Source organism: Rattus norvegicus, chromosome 7 (genome assembly GCF_036323735.1).
Source record: "Rattus norvegicus strain BN/NHsdMcwi chromosome 7, GRCr8, whole genome shotgun sequence".
In the NCBI taxonomy this organism is placed as follows: domain Eukaryota; kingdom Metazoa; phylum Chordata; class Mammalia; order Rodentia; family Muridae; genus Rattus; species Rattus norvegicus.
Window position 1 is genome coordinate 127,300,900 of NC_086025.1, and position 18,868 is coordinate 127,319,767.

General features: G+C 40.9%; 1 protein-coding gene and 1 long non-coding RNA gene across 7 annotated transcripts in view; one reads left to right on the forward strand and one right to left on the reverse strand.

The window, feature by feature from the left end:
* Adamts20 (ADAM metallopeptidase with thrombospondin type 1 motif, 20) overlaps positions 1-18,868 on the reverse strand; it is a 131,788-nt gene that overhangs the window by 25,362 nt on the left and 87,558 nt on the right. The gene's annotated exons all lie outside the window — the stretch shown is intronic.
* Positions 1,602-15,486, forward strand: LOC134479779 (uncharacterized). 2 transcript variants are annotated; one of them, XR_010053516.1, is made up of 2 exons: positions 1,602-1,950; positions 5,411-7,493. It is a non-coding gene; the product is annotated as an uncharacterized LOC134479779 (long non-coding RNA). The 2 variants fall into 2 exon arrangements; XR_010053515.1 differs by having other exon boundaries at positions 1,610-1,950; positions 6,332-15,486.

Consider the following 18,868-nt stretch of genomic DNA (forward strand, 5'->3'; position numbering starts at 1 on the left):
TATATTTGTTCGCTGCATTGACCACGTATAGCCATACATACAGCTGTTCTTGGAAATTCCTAAAGTCCTTTGAACAGTGCCGAGACCTCGATAAATGTTCAGCTTACTTTCAGAATATCACAAGTGTTTTCAAGGATGACCAGTTCATTAACAAAACAATTGCAGCCAGGGGAAAGAGACAGAAATTGAGATCTCAGCTTGGAATTCAGCGGTGTCTCTGCACCGGATGTAAACCGCGGTGAACCGAAAGCCACTCTTCAGAAAACAGAACTGTTCCCTATTACTCTTCAACTCTCCCTTCTACCTCACCTAAATTAACTGGAGTTACCTTGCCCCGGATAGTTTAATACAAACTATATTTTAAACTCTTAATAAAGAATGAAAAACCAACATTATAAACATATTTCGTAAGAAAAGTTTTTATTCCTACAGAAGTAAAGCCAGTAAACACAACTTCATGTATATTTCGTATCTGCTCAAGGAATGACCACGCCGTCCTTTTGCCTTTGGCTCCTTCTCCCTTTGCCTTATGGTAGATACACCCAGTTCTAATCAAGATTCTTTTCAAGCCTGGTTTTATGCAACTTGTCATCATATTTTTTTTCATTTCATTTTATGGTAAGGATGTTTCGCCTGCATATATGTCTGTTCACCACATGTGTGCGGTGTCTGCAGAGACCAAAAGTGGACACTGGGTGCCCTGAGACTAGAGATATAGATGGTTGTGATGGGAATAAAAGAGCAGCCAGTTCTCTTAATGACTGAGCCATCTCTTTAACCTTATTATTGTAATGTTCATTATTTTCTTTCTTAGCCTATTGTCTCTTAAGGCCCTTAATTTTTTTACACACACACACACACACACACACACACACACACACACACACGCACGCACGCACGCACACGGGAGTGCTTAAAAAACTGCAAAACCCAAGATTTGCAATGTAATTTATGCTTTGGATGGACTTAAAATAAACCCTTTCTCTAGAGCTCTGAACAAGTACAGATCGGTTTCCCCCAAGTTCTAAGAAGAGTAACTGCAGTATTTTATCACGGTTGATAAATGCCATGTGGGAATTTCTCTAAAGTAAAAGACAACATGCTATGCTCAGAATTATGTTTGCATTGGAGAGGCAGCTACACAGTAAACAACAGTGAAATGTTACTCTCCCCCTTCTCCCAAAGCACATTATATCCTGAGCTGTGAAGACTACACAAAGTAATCCATTTCGTGGGAAATGGCCAAACAGGAATTGTTTCCTTTGGTACTACAGAAATATCTGCTTGTTTTCCTCTCACATTTTAAAGCACTGACATTTTATTCCCTTGTATTTTTATTAATACCACACAGCCCTTTCTTGAATTCTTGTCACTGACATTTTTCTTAAAAGTCACCTTGATCTCTTTTTTTTTTCTTTTTTCTTTTTTTCGGAGCTGGGGACCAAACCCAGGGCCTTCCGCTTGCTAGGCAAGCGCTCTACCATTGAGCTAAATCCCCAACCCCACCTTGATCTCTTTTATTGAGAGTCTTAAGCTGTTTCGAAGCTTGCATACTACTTTGCAGGACAATGACGTCCACGTGACTTCTAATCCGTGTCTACAACATACGTTGGTTACAGCTACCACCTTCCTCTCGAGCCAACCTCTTCCCTACCATCTCAGTTCCCTTCCTTTGTGGGATGGCCACAGCAGCGATAGTGAATACGAATTCAAGTATTTGTAGAGAGAATCTCTCATAAGCAACACCTGTCAATAAAAAATTCCTATGGCCAATGAGCTGAGACAGAAATAGGAGGCGGGACATTGGCAGGAAGACAGAGGATTCTGGGAAATAACGAGCCGCATGGGCGATTTGCCTTGGATCACGGGTGTAAACCAGCAGGTGGCTGAACTGAGAAGAAAATAAAGAGGAGATTCGTCCCAGACTTGGACACATGAAACTGAGGAGAGGTAACTAACCATGTGGAAGACAGAAAGTTTGTATGAGTTAAAGAAGTTATGAGCTAGGCCAAAACTTGTGACGTAGGCATTTTTTAAAATACATCATTAGCTTCAGAGTCATGTTCCCAGGAGTGAGGAAGAGAAAAAAGGATTTATCTTATACAGGTATTTATGGTCGACGATGCTCACAAATGAGGTGAACATAGGTGTCTATTAAGAACAGGACATTTGAAGGAAGTATACAGTTTACAAGCGATAAAATGGAGACTCTCTAGACTTCTTCGTGTCTTCTGAAGCGTCCTATTCCAAAAAGAACTCAGCCTACACTGATAAGATTAACTGTAGAATAGGTATTTTCTTCTTTTTTTTACAGAATACTTGTATGGAATTATAGAAGAAAATTGCTATTTCAGGTAGAGATGATAGAAAAAAAATCAATGACTTAACTGTGGGGACTTTTGACTAGTTCTAGAAACGTAAGCTGGTAAATAGATCCGGCGAGGAAATGGAGGTTGTCTTGATCTCACACACAAGAACCTTTGCTTCTACAGATGTTCACAAACTTTTAAATCCTGAACTCTGCTGTTTTCTGAGAGTGGCAGGCATCCACTGGGAGAATTAGTATGCGTGCCAGCTAGCACCAACACAACAGCCTATTGCCTTCTGCCTCACTGGTATATAACCTGCCCCGTACTGACTCTTCCTGTCTATGTGTCTTTAGTAAAACCACATGTCTGTAAGGGCAGAAGGGATACAAGAAAAATGAATAAACAAAATAAATCTAAGAACAATTATATACTATGGAAATTGTAAAGACACATGAATCAACAAATCCCAGAGAGTACTACAGAATAGCACATGTTTTATGTGGCACAGGCTCAGAGATGTTTCCCCAGTATTGCAAACAGAGTAGGGTAGAGGACAAAGACAGAGGTCAGTGAATGAGACAGTGTACAGTGACACTCACTGGAAAGGACTCTGCCTAGCCCAGGTCACGATGCCTGAAATACACCAGCTCCTTCCTCACCAAAGCCATGGCGTTCTCAACCCTGTCTGTAGTCCAGTACTGAGTGTAAACATTTTCTTTCTAAGCATCGTCTTCCTACAAACCGCTTCATACTTTTTCAAGTGTTCTGCTTTGTAATAATAGACATTTCTCTTTGTCTGATCTGTAAAGATCTCTGCCTCGGAATACATGTGCTTTGGTTGTCTTTCACAGATGCCTTCTTCACCTCTGTTTCTCATTTCCTGCACTTGATATACCTGTAACTGTCTATTCTCTGCCTCTTCTCTCATGGATATAAAGCAAACCAAGAACAGACACACTACAGAGAAACATGGAAAATAGAGAGACCCCAGAATCACCCCGTGTGTCACAGCGTGATCATCGCAGTACACGGTAGGGCAAGAGAGAGTGTACTCACTCAGTCCTCTGACATGGCACCAGGTCCACTTTGGACACCTGACTGGTTTGCGATGGCGTGTTCCAAATTCATTGGTTACTTACATATGCTGCATGTTTAGTTTGTCTGAACAGAACCCACCCCCTACACACACACACACACACCACACACCACACCCCACACACCACACACACCACAGGCATACACACACACCATGCATACACACACACACACAGATACCACACACCACACACACCACAGGCATACACACACACCATGCATACACACACACACACACACACACAGATACCACACACATACACACACACACACCACACACATACACACCGCACACATACCACACACACACAGCACACACATAGCACACACATACACACACACACCACACACCACACACACACCACAGGCATACACACACACATAGCACATACACACACACCACACACATACACACATACACACCACAAACCACACACACATATACCACACACACCACACACATACACACACATACACACCACACACACACCACACACATACCACACACATACCACACACACCACACACACACCACACACACACAGAGAATTCATCCAGGAAGTTCTTAATTAAGAAAAAGACTTTACATGATGTTTAACATCCTCAATAGCATATACCGGTGGCCACTAAAAAGATTTAATGTTGATATCAGAGCCTGTCTCCCATCTGGTGTGTTATTTAATATCGTGTGTTGAATTTTTGTTTTCTTTCTCATATACCTTTTACTTTTAGTAATAAATATTTAATCATTTCAAGTTTTGTACCAGCTAATAGGTTTCACTGTGACATCTTCTTCATGCCAAACCCTGCTCTGACCACTCCCCTACCCCACCAGTCTCGCCAAGCTCTTTCTTCAGCTTCCAGCCCTTTCTCTTCTCTACCAGGACACGTTCTATTTTCAGGTAATCGTGCCAGGGTTTTGCGGCTGTCTCAGGTGGAGCGAGCATGGGACACTTGTCCTTTGACCCTCATTATTTTCACCCACAGGGTCAGCTCTAGTTCCACGAAGATCTCTAAAACTGCCGAGCCATGTTCCTCTTACTGGCTGACCACATATGCGCCACGCATGTGTATCGGGCTTTCTTTATTCTCGTCATCAGCTCAGCCCCACAGTAGCTCTGGTTTGAGTTTTCTGAAGGACTTGTTTTTGTGATGATTATATTAACATATATTCCAGCAGTTAAATGTTAGCTTTAACATTTATTCTTGGAGAAGTGTAAAATTTACGTGACAAACAAAATATATCCCAATTTAAAACATTAACTATTTATGCATTTGCATGTGGATGTGTGTGTACAGTCACAGAGAAGGTGATACTAAAGCAAAGGAAACACGTAAGTGCAATTTCTATAGTTTTGATTTATCTTCTAATCTGCAGACCAGATCATATTTTTCACAGATAACTAGCTACAGGATCTCCAAGGACCAAAATAAAATGATTGCTAATCTGTTGATGCCTGGCTTTGGGGAAGGGGTCGTGAACAAATGCCCATTCAGCCGAGATACAGCGCTAGCTGCACACTAATGAGGAGACCCCAGCAAACCCTAGCTTCTTCAGCCAGTGCCTGGAAGGGAGCTCCCCCACTGAAACAGTGACGACTTCCTAAAGCTGCATTCCCACAGCTCCCTGCAGAGCCTCAGGCTGCTCTGCCAGTCTCTGATCCCTAGGAATTGTTCATTGTGTACGTAACCTGGGAGACAGACTTCCTGAGTCTTGTAACTTTCTGATCTTCCTGGTCTCAGTGTCTCATTTTTCCTGGTGTGTGTGTGTGTGTGTGTGTGTGTGTGTGTGTGTGTGTGTGTGTGCTCTGTGTGTGTTTGCGTGTGTTTGCGTGTGTGTGTATGTGCCACTCCCTACACACACACACACACACACACACACACACACACACACACACACTCCATATCACCACCACTTCTCTACTTCTCTAAAATAACCTTTGGTATAGATCTTACAATAACCCATTTCTAAAGCTACCTCCAATAAATCCGTTTATTCATTCCAGGCCAATTAATAAGCATTTAGCACCACCTCTGAACAATTGGATCCCAGCTTCTCCATACTCCTCCTCACTGACCTATAAGGAAAAATCATAGCAAGAAGGAAACCTCTTCATTTTGCAATGTGGCTAAAAGTTGAATCATTTGGTCTTCTAGCAGCTACAAAGTAAAACCCAAGTTGACGTAACCTTCGTGTCTTTTCTCAGTCATTTGGTTATTTTAGTTTCCTGAGGTATTAAGTAACTTCGAGTATTTTAGTGATTCCAGTAAGAAACACAGCACTGACAATAAGAAAGTAGACTATTGGGTGCTGGGAGGATAACACAGTTGGAAGAGTGCTTCCTTCACATGCATGAACCCTAGGCTACTGTCCCTAACCAAACTACCTTGAACAAAACTAAGCAAGGTACTACCATTCAGTTTTGCTCAGCCTATCAAGTTTTCTTGGATTTCCCAATTTATTTATTCACTAGTTTTTTAGAGTCTCCTATATCCATCCAGGCTGGCCTCAGACTGTCTTCCCTTACTCCCTCCTCACTACTTCCAAGGATGATGGATGTGTGCCACTGTTCCTGGGTTTGACAGCACTAAAGATAAATCCCAGAGCTTTGTGTGTGCCGGGCAAGCATTCTACCAAGTCAGCTACGTCCCCGTCCCCTGACTTCTCCTCATAAAGGTAATATTTAGAAGGTATCAAATGATCAGATGGAAGAATTGTTTCACTTCTGAATATTCCATGAGCTCCTGTTGTTTTTGTAAGAGTAAGGCCCACAAGTTAACAGTGTCAGTGCTCTTGGACACGTGGTTCATATCCAGCTCCAATTCCTTACATAATCTATGAAGGTATCAGGCACTACTGTGTCCATACAACGGAAGTAGTATTGCTCACTGAGTGGCAGGAGGATTCACAGCCCTTTCTGTTGCAGGAGAGTTAAGGCCACAGGAAGTACTTCTTATCCTTAAAGCCTGGAATCCCTACTTGACTGCAAACTAGAAATCATTTTCACCACAAAAAGCCCAGCTGTTCCTGAGGCACCGCACAGCAGCAGACAGATTCCAGGCACACATGCGGATGGGCCTCTCCCGGTGAAGCGGCGATTGCAAACTGTCAGTGAAGCTTTCAATCATTAAATATGTTGGCCTCATTTAGTTCTTTATTCAAAAGTCAAGCTTGGTATGCACCTCTGGTGAAGTAGATTTAAATATTGATACCGGAAGACCTCGACCATAACCACGTTGCCAGAGAATTTCAAAATAACGTTTTGGTGGTGGCATTTTACTCCCTTTGGAACAGTGTTCATGAAACAAACGACCAAAACATGCACAAGATCTCAGTAGAGAAATGAAAAGGAGTCCCGTGTCAGAAGACACAGAATATTCCCAGGAGCACAACACAAAGGCTTTCTCTTCTCTCTCTCTTAAGGAATTCTAATATAGCAAGTAAGCAAGTGACTTTAAAAAGCAAATTCTAACATGTTCTAAACAAAAGAGAAACTGTACCTAAGCCCCAGCAGTACGGTTCTGGAACCCTCCAGGAATCTCCATATCTCAGAGAAAGTCTGCTACAGTACATCTCAGCCGTGAGCCCCCTGCAGCTGCTTTACACGGAAGAGCACCCACTATAATGGACAAATGCTTCTACAATTTCTTTGTTATAAATCAAAGAAGAAAGAGATTAAGACAGCACAGTAATATAGCTGTTTAGAACAACAACAACAACAACAAAAACAGACAAAATATGCACATGAAGGCAATCTTCTGGGACATGGCCGTGCTACTGTGCCATCCCTTAATTAAGCAGTGGCACAATTTATGGTGTTTCCAGAATGGTGCCACTGACAGTTTGAAAGTTTAATGGAATTTGAAGTTTTCCTGTGACAGATAGCTTTTTTGACTATGCATCTTGAATGGGAGAGCAATTTGGTTGTGAAAATTATTTACTGCTGAAATAGTTTATTCTCTTGCATCGCACCTAATCACTTAAATTTCTTAGCTTTAGACAGTTAAGATTTTTAAAATCAGATTAATCTGCAAACTGTTTGGCTCCTAAACCAAAGAACAAAAAATAAATTCCACTCAGCAAATACACTCAGCTCATTTCCTTCCATTGAGGTCATTGTGTCAGTCATAACTCTTAAATATCTTTCATGCTCTAAATTTTATTTTTGACTCTATGTACACCTTCATATACACATAATAAATTTACAGTTCTAACTTAGGAAATGCACTGAGTGGTTGTATATATAATTCAAATGTCTGCCTCAACAGGAACACTTAAGAATAACTTACTGTCATATACTTGGTAATACTAAGTAATTCTGCAAAGGTCAAAGGTCACTCCTCTATCCAGTTTCAAATACAAAAGTGAAGCAGAGTTAGATCAATTCATCCAGGGTCTCTTGTAGAAACATTCACCACACAGTGCTAGTTGGTGCACACAAGTATTAGAAAAGCAGAAAAACCATGAGACTTCTAGAGAAACATCTCACGGACTGAACTGACTTTTTTAGTAGGAGCTAATGAAGTCATTTCAAACTTGTAAAGAAAGATACTATCCACTGACTATAATCATGGAGGTTCTGACTGTCACAGGAAGAATCAAGGCAGGAAGTTGGAGCCAGAAGCTGAAGCGGAGACCAGGGGAGATTGCTGGGCTGCTCACTTTCTTACATAAGGTTCACCTGCCATGGAAGATACCACAAAGTGCTAGGCCCTCCCACTCCAGCTAGTTAAGAAAATGCCCTCATAGGCCAATCCCCAACTGGGCTTTCCTCCTCCAGGTGACTGTAGTTTGTGTCAAAGGGACATCTCATCCCCCCTGCCCTGGGGGTGTGTGGAATTCACAGTATATATGTTATTGAATTCATCTCAATTTTGCTAAGAAGCAAAAAAATGTAATTCTAATTCAAAATTCAATCGTCATCAGCATTTATTAAGAAAGGGGCTACTATGTAGCCTTGGCTGGCTTGGAACTTGCTACATCGATCAGGATGCTCTTAAACTCATAGAGTTTACCTGCCTCAGCCTCAAAAGCACTAGGGTCAAAGGATTGAGCCCTCTCACTTAGCTGAAAGCATTGTTCGCATTAAAAAGTACTCAGGACAACCTGCCAATATTCTAAAGCTTACAATTTATATTAAACTCTGATTCTAAAAGTGCATTATTTTTTGTTTTCTGCAAAAGAGGATAAGGATTATTTTGGACTTCTTAGTAATGTCTGTTTGCAACTGATACTAATCTAGATTTACTGTCTAGAGTTTAAAACTCATCCAGGGACCTCAGTCTTTACTTAAGACAAGAAAAACTACAGCTAATAGGAAACTAATGGAAATAATGCCCAATTTTTAATAATTCTTTCAGTGGCATTGTTGTGAGCTCATTTTTTCCCTGATGCCTTTATAAACCACCAGCAATACAGGAGATTGTTTTAGGAAAAAAATGTATGATACTCTCTATAATAAAGATCCCATTCATACCCTATCTGGGAGCCCACAGTCAGAATGAGCATCTGTCTTCCTGGATGGTCAAACTGAAATGTTCAGTGTGGGCAGTACACACACACACACACACACACACACTTTAAGGGATTACTAGTGTAACATTCATAACACCAAAGTGCCAGCACAGTAGCAGGATTGACCACCCCCACTTCCCCAAATGCTTTGTGAGCTGCTGTGGGAATTGACAGAACAGCTAAGAGGTTTGCTTTAAATCAGGATTATAAAGGTCCCAGAATGACTGCATCGAGAGCTCTCAGATGAGACATGAATGAGTGCTCATTGTAAAGTGCTCTGGGCAGGGAGAAGTCGGAGCTGGGATTAAAGAAAAGCCAGACACTGTACAAATCGTCTACTTAGCACATGTATCAAAGTGACAATTGAAGGACTTTAGGAATTAAATTTATACATTAGTGAATTTAAGCCTATTTTAAATAGTTATCATACGCACATAGAATGAACTATTTTTGTTAAAATTTAAGATGGAGTTTTTTCAAGTTATAATACCAGGTAGAGACGGGTTGGATAATAGAAACATGGAATAGGAAACCAGACACATTTTGAAATCACGCTCAGTAACTGGGCAACCCAGGGCTAAATGTTTATTGTGGCTTGAATATAGACTGTTCCCCAGAAGCCCCTATATTTGAGTACTTGGTCCCCACTGCTGGCACCATTCAGAAAAGTCATGGGAGCTTTGGGCTTGGAGTCTTTCTGGATAAAGAGATCAATTTGTATAGGTGTTGCCCACCCTCCTCACTTCCTGTCCATAGTCTGCTCCCCGACTGCCAATGCAATGTGACCAGCCCCCTCTGCCCATCCGCCTCTCCCGCCATGATAGACTGGGTCCTTCTAGAACCAAGAGCCAAGCCACACCCATTATTAAGTAGTTTTGTCGGATGTCACATTGTAGCAGTCTGTAAAGTAACTTTCGGTGCTTCAGGTCTACCAGTTCTCTGTTTTCTCCTAATAAAATGGCACAAGCTACAAGGCTTGCACTGGTGGCTAGCATGCTGAACTGGTGGCTAGCCATGCTGCAGCATTACATATGAAGGAATTGTCTGCTGTGCTTGACACACCAGTGTAAATACACATTAAATCAACTGCTTTCCCCTTCCTTCCTTCCTTCCTTCTTTCCTTCCTTCCTTCTTTCCTTCCTTCCTTCTTTCCTTCCTTCCTTCCATCCTTCCTTCCTCTTCCAAATTCCAAGGATGATAATGACTCTCACAATGATTTGTGAGTGCACACGATCAGAACACAGCATTTCTGGGTTCAACTGTCAGATCAGGAGGTAAGAATGCCAGGCGATTCTAAACACCCGTGTCTTTCTCCTGAGGGAACTATTTACCCAAACACACACACACACACACACACACACACACACACACACACACACACACACAAAGCTTCAGCTCTACACTGAATCATTTCCAAAGTAGGCATGAGGTAAAGAAAGAGGAATAGACTTTCGCAAAATATATTTTTGTAAATAAAAGTCTGTTTGAAAAAAAATTAGTCAAAAGAGTTTGACTCCAAACTGTGTTGTTGTTGTTGGTGGTGGTGGTGCCGTGGTGGTGGTGGTGGTCGTGGTGGTGGTTGGGGGTCTTGTTTGGTAGCCCAGACTGGTATCCAACTCATGAATGTCTCTTTGTTCGCTTCTGTTGTGTTAGCATTATAGGGTCTGTTGTGTTAGCATTTTAGGGTCTGTTGTGTTAGCATTATAGGTGTGAGCCATTACATCCAGCCTCACTATATGTGTCCATTTCTTCCCTCCTTTTAATCTTTTCAACCTCCAAAGTCAAAGTGAATAACATAGGAAGTATATGCCGTAATATAAACAGAACGAGCACCAATAAGAAACAAGACCCCTTGTCCCTGCCGAGCTCCATGAACTTACCTGCCACGAATGCTGCCCTGTAAGTTAGGAGTGCAGCCTAGCTGTTTGCTCATCTGAGTAAGAATAATTCCACATGTTCTCATGAGCTCATGGATTTATCTGTGAATAACACTGTCATAGGTCATAACATACTCGTAAGATATTATTTTCTATATTTTGTTACCATTGCTTTAAAATTGAGAGCTTCCATCTGTCCATAGGAAACATAAACACTTTAACCAAATTTCTCAGAACACCTAAATCCATTCATCCCAGATATACTGTTGTGTATGTTCTATTTAGTAAAAAAAAAGAAAATTCAGCATGGTGGTTCAGCATTTTTTTTTTGGTTCTTTTTTCCGGAGCTGGGGACCGAACCCAGGGCCCTGCGCTTGCTAGGCAAGCGCTCTACCACTGAGCTACATCCCCAGCCCCACATGTTTTTTTAAGACAGGATCTGATCTAGTCCACATTCTGAAGGCTCAGATTATAGGTATGTGGCACCATACCCAACATTTTAGCTTTTTAAGACACATTTTACAATGTCAACTCGGAGTGCACACATTGCTCAATTTCAATTTTATCTGAAAGGAGAGGTGAACAGTTGTCAGCCCTGCAAAAACCAACAGAGGGAGGATAGTTCCATGTCATTGGTCTCATCCAGATCGCCACTGTACTGACTTCTAGGGTGTCCTGCAGATCTATGGAGATGAGGATCTATCTTCAGTGACAGTGCCCATGTTAACAGAACAGCGCTAGAATGATCAGGGTCCCAAAGCCACATGCACGATTCTGATAAATAAATACCTAGAAGTTTGGGGAAGAGCCTGGAGAAACCTTTTGATTAGCAAATAAATAGTCATTTTGAAAATGAAGGAGGTATGGCCTTCCTTCGACTCTAACGGTCTCTTTAAAAACATAGCCAGTTTCATAATATCATCTACACAATATAGTCTTCAGATTTTTAGTCTTTGTACTACAGTACTGATATCCACCACCTATAAATAATAATATCAGGTGCCTACTGGTTTTACACACACAATACCATATTTGAGGTTGTATATTATGGGTCAAATACACTAAAATAGAACCAGCAAGTTTCTCTGAACATACTTATTCGCTAAGCAAAACTGGCAGGCTAGAAAGAAGAGGCTTTCAATACAGGCAGATCTTTTTCTGGAAAGCACAATGGCTAAAACAAATTGGAAATCTAACCACTTGCTCCTGTGTTTAAGCACATGGTTATTTAAGTTTGGAAAATCGTTCAGGGTATTTCATGCTATTTGTAAATGTTCCACCCAACATTTTTCTCAGAAATAATTTGATAGTCACATTTAAATCTCAAGTCTGTAAGATTTAACATTGTAGATTGATTTTGCTGTTTTCCTGCATTTCTAACTTTATTGATAGCTTCTACTAAGTTTGTGTGAGTCCTAGCTAGCTTTTACTGAGTGTGAGTGGGTCCTAGCTAGCTTTTACTGAGTGAGTGGGTTCTAGCTTTCAGAAATATAATTGTTTGTTGAATGGTAGTTTAGCATTTAGATCACATGCAAAAGCTAGTAATCTGACAGTAACTGTCAGAACTAAAAGTCCGTTTTTCCTCCTTCAGTCCCTGAGGAGTGTTTGTATCCTAACCCCCGGCCCCCACCCAGAACTCCTCCATGTGTGCACACACTACCGTGTGTGCAGAGACAATCACTTATGTGTTCCTCTGTCTTCCTGTCTTGTATTCACTGCAATATAAACTGTCCTGTAACCTAATCCAGTTGTACCCTCTCTCCACCTCTTATGATGTTCATATGAAGTAATTGCTATGTAAACATAGACAAAAACTTGGTAGAAATGTACTACCTTTAAAAAAAGTATTGTATGCAAAAGGGCTGGTTTCCACCCTCTCAATTAAAACAGCAAGATAAAGTAATGTATTTCTTGCCCCAAGCTTTGTTGTTCTGTGTCCATTATGCTCCTCTCAGAGTCCCCAGCCCGTCCACTACGAGTAGCACCTTCTCCTCTCTCAGTACTCTTCCTCAAAAGCTGGGGCTGGGGACAAAAAAGACCAGACGATGAGGTGGCAATCTTTAGTGCTTACAGCCAACGAGGTGCTACCAATCAAGACGAAAGCACATGCTAAGAGTAAGGCGGAACAAAAGAACCAGTGGCCAATGCTGAATTTCAAGATGACCAAAGGGCCTCAGAAGATACATCATCTATGAAGGTGCCAAGCAAGAGAAGACACAGTTAACACAGTAAAGGTATTGAGAAAAACACAAATTTAAAATCCAAATGCCACCCCAGAAGCAGAATTCCTAAAATTTAGAAGTCTGATAGTTTTAAGTGTTGACAAGGATGTGGGGCTTTAGGGAGTTCCTTACAAACCACCTTACAAAAGTGGTGGCACTTATTAAAACACAGTGTACGCATAGACCAAGTCCCTGTCATTTGAGTCCTGGCTACATAGACAACAGATAGGAATATCCATGTCACCATGACGTTTGGGAGAAGTAGCCATCACGTCATTTTTTAAATCTACATTTAATAACAGCCTTAGTGCATGTCAACTGTAGTGTATCCATGTGGATTTTATCTGCTTGTTTATAAAGGTCATACCACTGTCCTAGACTGTTCTGAAAACTGCAATTATGTACAACATGTTTGCATCGCACATACAATATCGAGATTCTCACGAGTAATTTAAATTGCATGTATCTAAAGTTACCAGCCCGGCCAGCTGATTGGCTACAGCTGACTTAAGTCAAGTGGTAACTGTTGGCCTTAAAGTGACGTTGGAGACAGGGAGAATTCCTGGGGGTAGGTGCTGTCTGTGTGGGTTTGTTTAGTTTGGAAAATAGTGTATGAATTGAAAATTTGATAAGAACTATATTTCCATAAAAGGCAACAACCCCCAAATTTAGTCCAGATGAATGCCCCTCATACAGTGACTGCTACTCAGTTCAGAGGCTCTTGTCAGAGGTTCCTTTTGGTGCTGTAGCTGGCCTTTTCTACAGTATGTAGGTTCCATCTCCAGAAGGAAAGGTTACAAGTGATAATATGCAAAACATGCCACTGAGAACTACTGCTAGCCCTTGTGTATGGCTTCATTCTGTCTGTAAAACTCTCATGAGATGTTGCCTTCCTTCCAGGAAAGTGAAATCTTAGAAATGGTAGCTTGTAAAGGTTATTCTGTAAGCGATGAATCGTACTTAAATCCAGGCCTTCTGCTAGCATAGTGCTTACTCAAACACAGAAAAGCCAGAACAGACTTTCCATATCTCAGAAGGCTAAAGAGTAACAATATATCTTCAAACTCCTAGAAAATGAAAGTTTGTGTGTCTCTTGGTGAAGTCAAGATTATATTATCAATACAAAATATTACCTAGGGTATCAGTGGACTGCTTACGTTACTGCCTACAAATGCAACAATGTCAGTTTTCCCCTGACATTGGTCAATTTATTTTCCCTTCAAATCCAAGTGTCATTTATCTTCGAGTTAGCCATGGTAGCTTTATTCTCCTGGCAGTGAAGTTCTTGACAGGATGCTGTTTACATATGTTCTTGACAGGATGCTGGTTTACATATGTTCTTGACAGGATGCTGGTTTACATATGTTCTTTCAGTTTTCAGCAGAGGCTCTACTTGTTGATCCCTCCTCACCTGCTTCTCTTCCCTCCTTACAAACTGAGCACCATGCTGTGTGACTCGTGCAAAAATACCTGGCAAGTTCCTAAAGGTCCCTAAGTCGCCACCCTCATGCAGTGTGTCACATTTTCCAGCTCACTTATGAGAAATATTCAATATTCCCAAACCAAAGGTCTCATTTCCATTCCAAAAATTCAATATTCCCCATATCTACAGAACTTTAGACTTTAGTAATCTCTCATGTGCGTTACACTTGGTCCTCCTTCATGTGATGCGAACTCATGTCTCCAGTCTTCTGCCTGCTCCTTGGCTCTCACAGAGCAATCGCACACACTGGGTGTCTCCACAAACAGGTAAGTGGGCAACCCTTTCTAGTGTGACTTTGGTCTAGATGTCTCTCTCCTCTCCAGTCACATCAAGGTTGAGACCCAGGCCTGCTCCTGCAAAAATCCCTTCATGCTTTTCCAATTTTGGATTTCCCATGAGACCCTTTCTCCCCTTTTTTACTCATTTATGTTATGCACGTTAATTTCCCATGGACAATGGATCCTTTGAAAACACAATATCATTCTTCCTTTTCAGTTTCCTACAACCCTATTACAACCTAATAGAAATGGACTGTCAGTGATCTGAGATGGCAAAATGGCTAACGGGTTGCTAGTAGTTTCTGTCTACCATGCCCTTCCTAATTATTTCTGAAGCCACTGGGTGTTGTTGCAAAAACAACAAAAGTCCAAGGAAGTAAAAGCTAGTTCTGACTAAAAAGCTAGTCAAAAATCATCCTCTTTTCTAAAGGATCATTTTCCAGCTCAATGACTTGTGCAGAAGAATTCCCATGGTCTCCTGAAGATCCACTGTGACATTAAAAGGGCACAAATACACAAATCCTATGCTATATGTTTGAATAATTAAAAGGTTATATTACGGAAGACTATATGGATCTGAGTAGATTTAAGAATGAATCAGTAGGGGGCTGGGGATTTAGCTCAGTGGTAGAGCGCTTACCTAGGAAGCGCAAGGCCCTGGGTTCGGTCCCCAGCTCCGAAAAAAAGAACCAAAAAAAAAAAAAGAATGAATCAGTATATGCTAATTTAATTACAAATTAAGCAAATTCTTAGTTTTGGCACAGCATCAGGTGTGGGACAGCGCAGGAGGGCAGTTAATAAGCTAACAGTGTCTGTGAAAACAAATCATACATTTCCAGTGCTTTTTATTAATTGTATATTAGTGTTTGCCTAATGGGTCTGGGCACCACATACATGCAATACTCATGAAGGCCAAAGGATGGTTGGGTTTTCTGGAACTGGATTTACAGATGGTTACGAGCCACATGTAGGTGCTGGGAATTGAACATGGATTCTCTGAGAGAGCAACCAGTGCTCTCAAGTACTGAGCCATCATCTCTAGCCCCTCAGGTGTTTATTGTTGTTCTGTGGAGACAGTGTCTTGCTATATCTAGGTCTTGAACTGAGGCTTGCCTTGTCAGCCTCCTTATGCAGGGATCCACAGGCATATACACTGATTCCTGCCAGACCACGTCTTTTGTGACATGCCATGAACTCAGCTGCCTGTAATCCCAGATCATGAGAAAGGGAGGCAGAAGTCTCAGGACACTGAGAGTCTGGAGCCAGCCTGTCTCAAAAATGCCCCAACTAATGATAATAATAGTTTCTGCCTTGACTCTAGGGGACAAGGATTTAGAGATGTTACTAAACATTTTGGTCATACAAGATCTGAATGTCTAAGTCAAAGCCTTCAAAAATTATAACTCAGAAATTCAGAAGCCTTTGTAAGTGGGAGTAAATACTATTTTTTTGTTTATGCAATGAGCACCTGGTTTTATGTGAATGTGGGCATGTGCGTGTAGATGATCTCTCTCTCTCTCTCTCTCTCTCTCTCACACACACACACACACACACACACACACACACACACACACACACACACACACAGACACAGAGTTATAATATATGATAGAGGTCAGAAACCACCCTACAGTGTCTGTCCCCATCTCCAACTCCATGTCTTTCTTGTTCACAGTGTATGCGGGCCTAGTCGAGCCAGCTTGCAAACTTTCAGAGATTTCCCACTTCCTCCTCCCATCTCATTGGAGTGCTGGGGTTATAAACACTTACTACTGTGTCTAGCTTTATTTACATTTGGTTCTGAGGATCCAAATTCAAGCAAGAGATAGCTCTCCCATGAGAAAACACTATTTTAATTAGTTCTACTCATTTTTTAAATCCAAGATAAAAATGTAACCTTGGCAGTCTGGGCTATGTTTGTATCTGACACACAGAACCCATGACACACCTGCTTTCCCAGCAGACGGGGCTTGTGCTGTCCCCAGTGCTTTGTGTATCCAGTGAGGTTCTAAGGCTCACATGTGTTCACTAACGATCCCTCCACTGACACACGTGTAACCTCAAGGTCCACTGTGCTGAGAAATGCCCCAAAGTCCTGCCCTGTGCTCATGTGCTTACTTTAGCTTTTAGCACAAGAAGGGTTTGGGCTGTTGTGTCCACACTCCTGAAGAGAAATGGGCTCATGGAGGTGAACTACTGAGTTCCATTATAGAAACGATTGTGTCCTACACTTGCTAATATTTTAAGGAATACAAGTGAGCTATCTAATACCTGTCATTTGAGATATGGAAGTGCATGGGCAGATGTCGACAAAAAGCAATTGCTTTAGAAAAGCTCCCCCAAACATTTTGAAATGTTTGAAAATATTTGTGTTATGTCATTTGCCAAGTATAGCTCCTTAAAACCTCAAAGCCAAATTTTATAATCTGTTGAAATGGTTTAAATGGTTTCCAAATCTTTCAAAGTTAAAGACCTTATAGTTCCCAAGGTAGGTACTTGTTAAAGATTTCACTCCTAAAAATTTTAAAAAAGTCAGTGGTGTCACTTTAAAACAAATTTGTAAAATTATTGCTACACTTGATTTTAAACCAATTTCCAGTACATTACAAGAGCACCCATAGTTGAGTTTTGCTACTTTGAGGGATTTCTGCCAGAAATGGTTAAAATCGTATTTTAGATCATCATGTACTCTGACCAGCCTTATGGGGCTGAGCTGGATTTTCCAAACTCATAAAAATATCCCAGCACTTTTTAGGAATTAAACAGTTGACAAATTATTCAATGATACAAAATTTTCTTACCTTCATAAGTTATATTTAATATTATTCACAAGACTTTTTAAAATTCATGTTTCTATTTCTTTTATAAAGACATACAATAGTATCAAGAGTGTAGAGAATATGAGAACACACAATGAAAACGTGAAGGGAAACGTGATCAAGTCATAACTGATCAATTGCCTAGAAACTGTCCAGCCATGGATGGAAAATGTTAATGTCTGACTCTTGCGATCACATAGAAGCCAGAATGCGTTTTTCTCCACTACCGAAAGCTGACATGGGCACATACAGTGTGTATAACACCAGGAATGTTCCTCTAGCTTCCACAAGCAGACTCAGCAGAGGCTTTAGAGGACACAGGAGAATTTCTTCTGGAAACAACTAGTGTTCCCAAAGAATCTTGCACATCTAACCACTTTCCCAAAGCAGAAATGCCTAAGACCCATGGCCATTTTCATAACCTTCAATGTGTAAATATCAACAAAAATATGGCATATCCCATTTATGTGAAGGCACGACTTAAAACCTACAAACACTCTTAGGGTATCTCCTTAGGTTTTCCCTAGTTCATTTGTCTAAAATGGCTTTCTTTTAATATTTTCAGAGCATCAAATACATATGTAGGGCAATCTGTAAGTACAACTACATTCATTTCTTGTGGGGCATAAAATCCTCCTGTACAATTGAGGCTGTGGCATTGGAAGAAGTTTCTCCTCAGTGCGAGTTATGAAGAAATAAATCTTAATGGTTTAAGTTTCCTGGAAGGATTTACTAGCAGCAGAATTACACTGTTTCCAAGTGTGATCCCCATCAGTAATCTTTGGTTTATTCTAACGTATCAAGCCCCAAATATTTATGAGTCTTCAATGTCATAACTCACTTGGCTGTTATTACAGCTGTAATACCGAACGCATGTGAATGCTTTCATTTCAAACACTCATCCTTAAATTGCCAAGTCTTTGCACACACAACTGCATCTGGTTGAGTTACAGTGACCAGCAGAGTTCCTACTGTATAGTACATGTGTTACTTTGCAGAAAGATGTGGCATAAATATGGCAAGCATATTGAAAATGTTTTAAATATATAACTGGTTTAAACTTTACAAGTTGACCTCCAGAGGTGGCAAGATGGCTCAGTGGATAAACGTATCCTCTGCGAAGCCTGATGACCTGACGGGCATCCACACGATGTGAATGAGAACTGAGTCCTGCAAGTGGTTCTCTGACATTCACAAGTATATAATGGCATGTGTTTGCACAAGTGTGTGCATACATACAAGCACACAATAATAATAATAATAATAATAA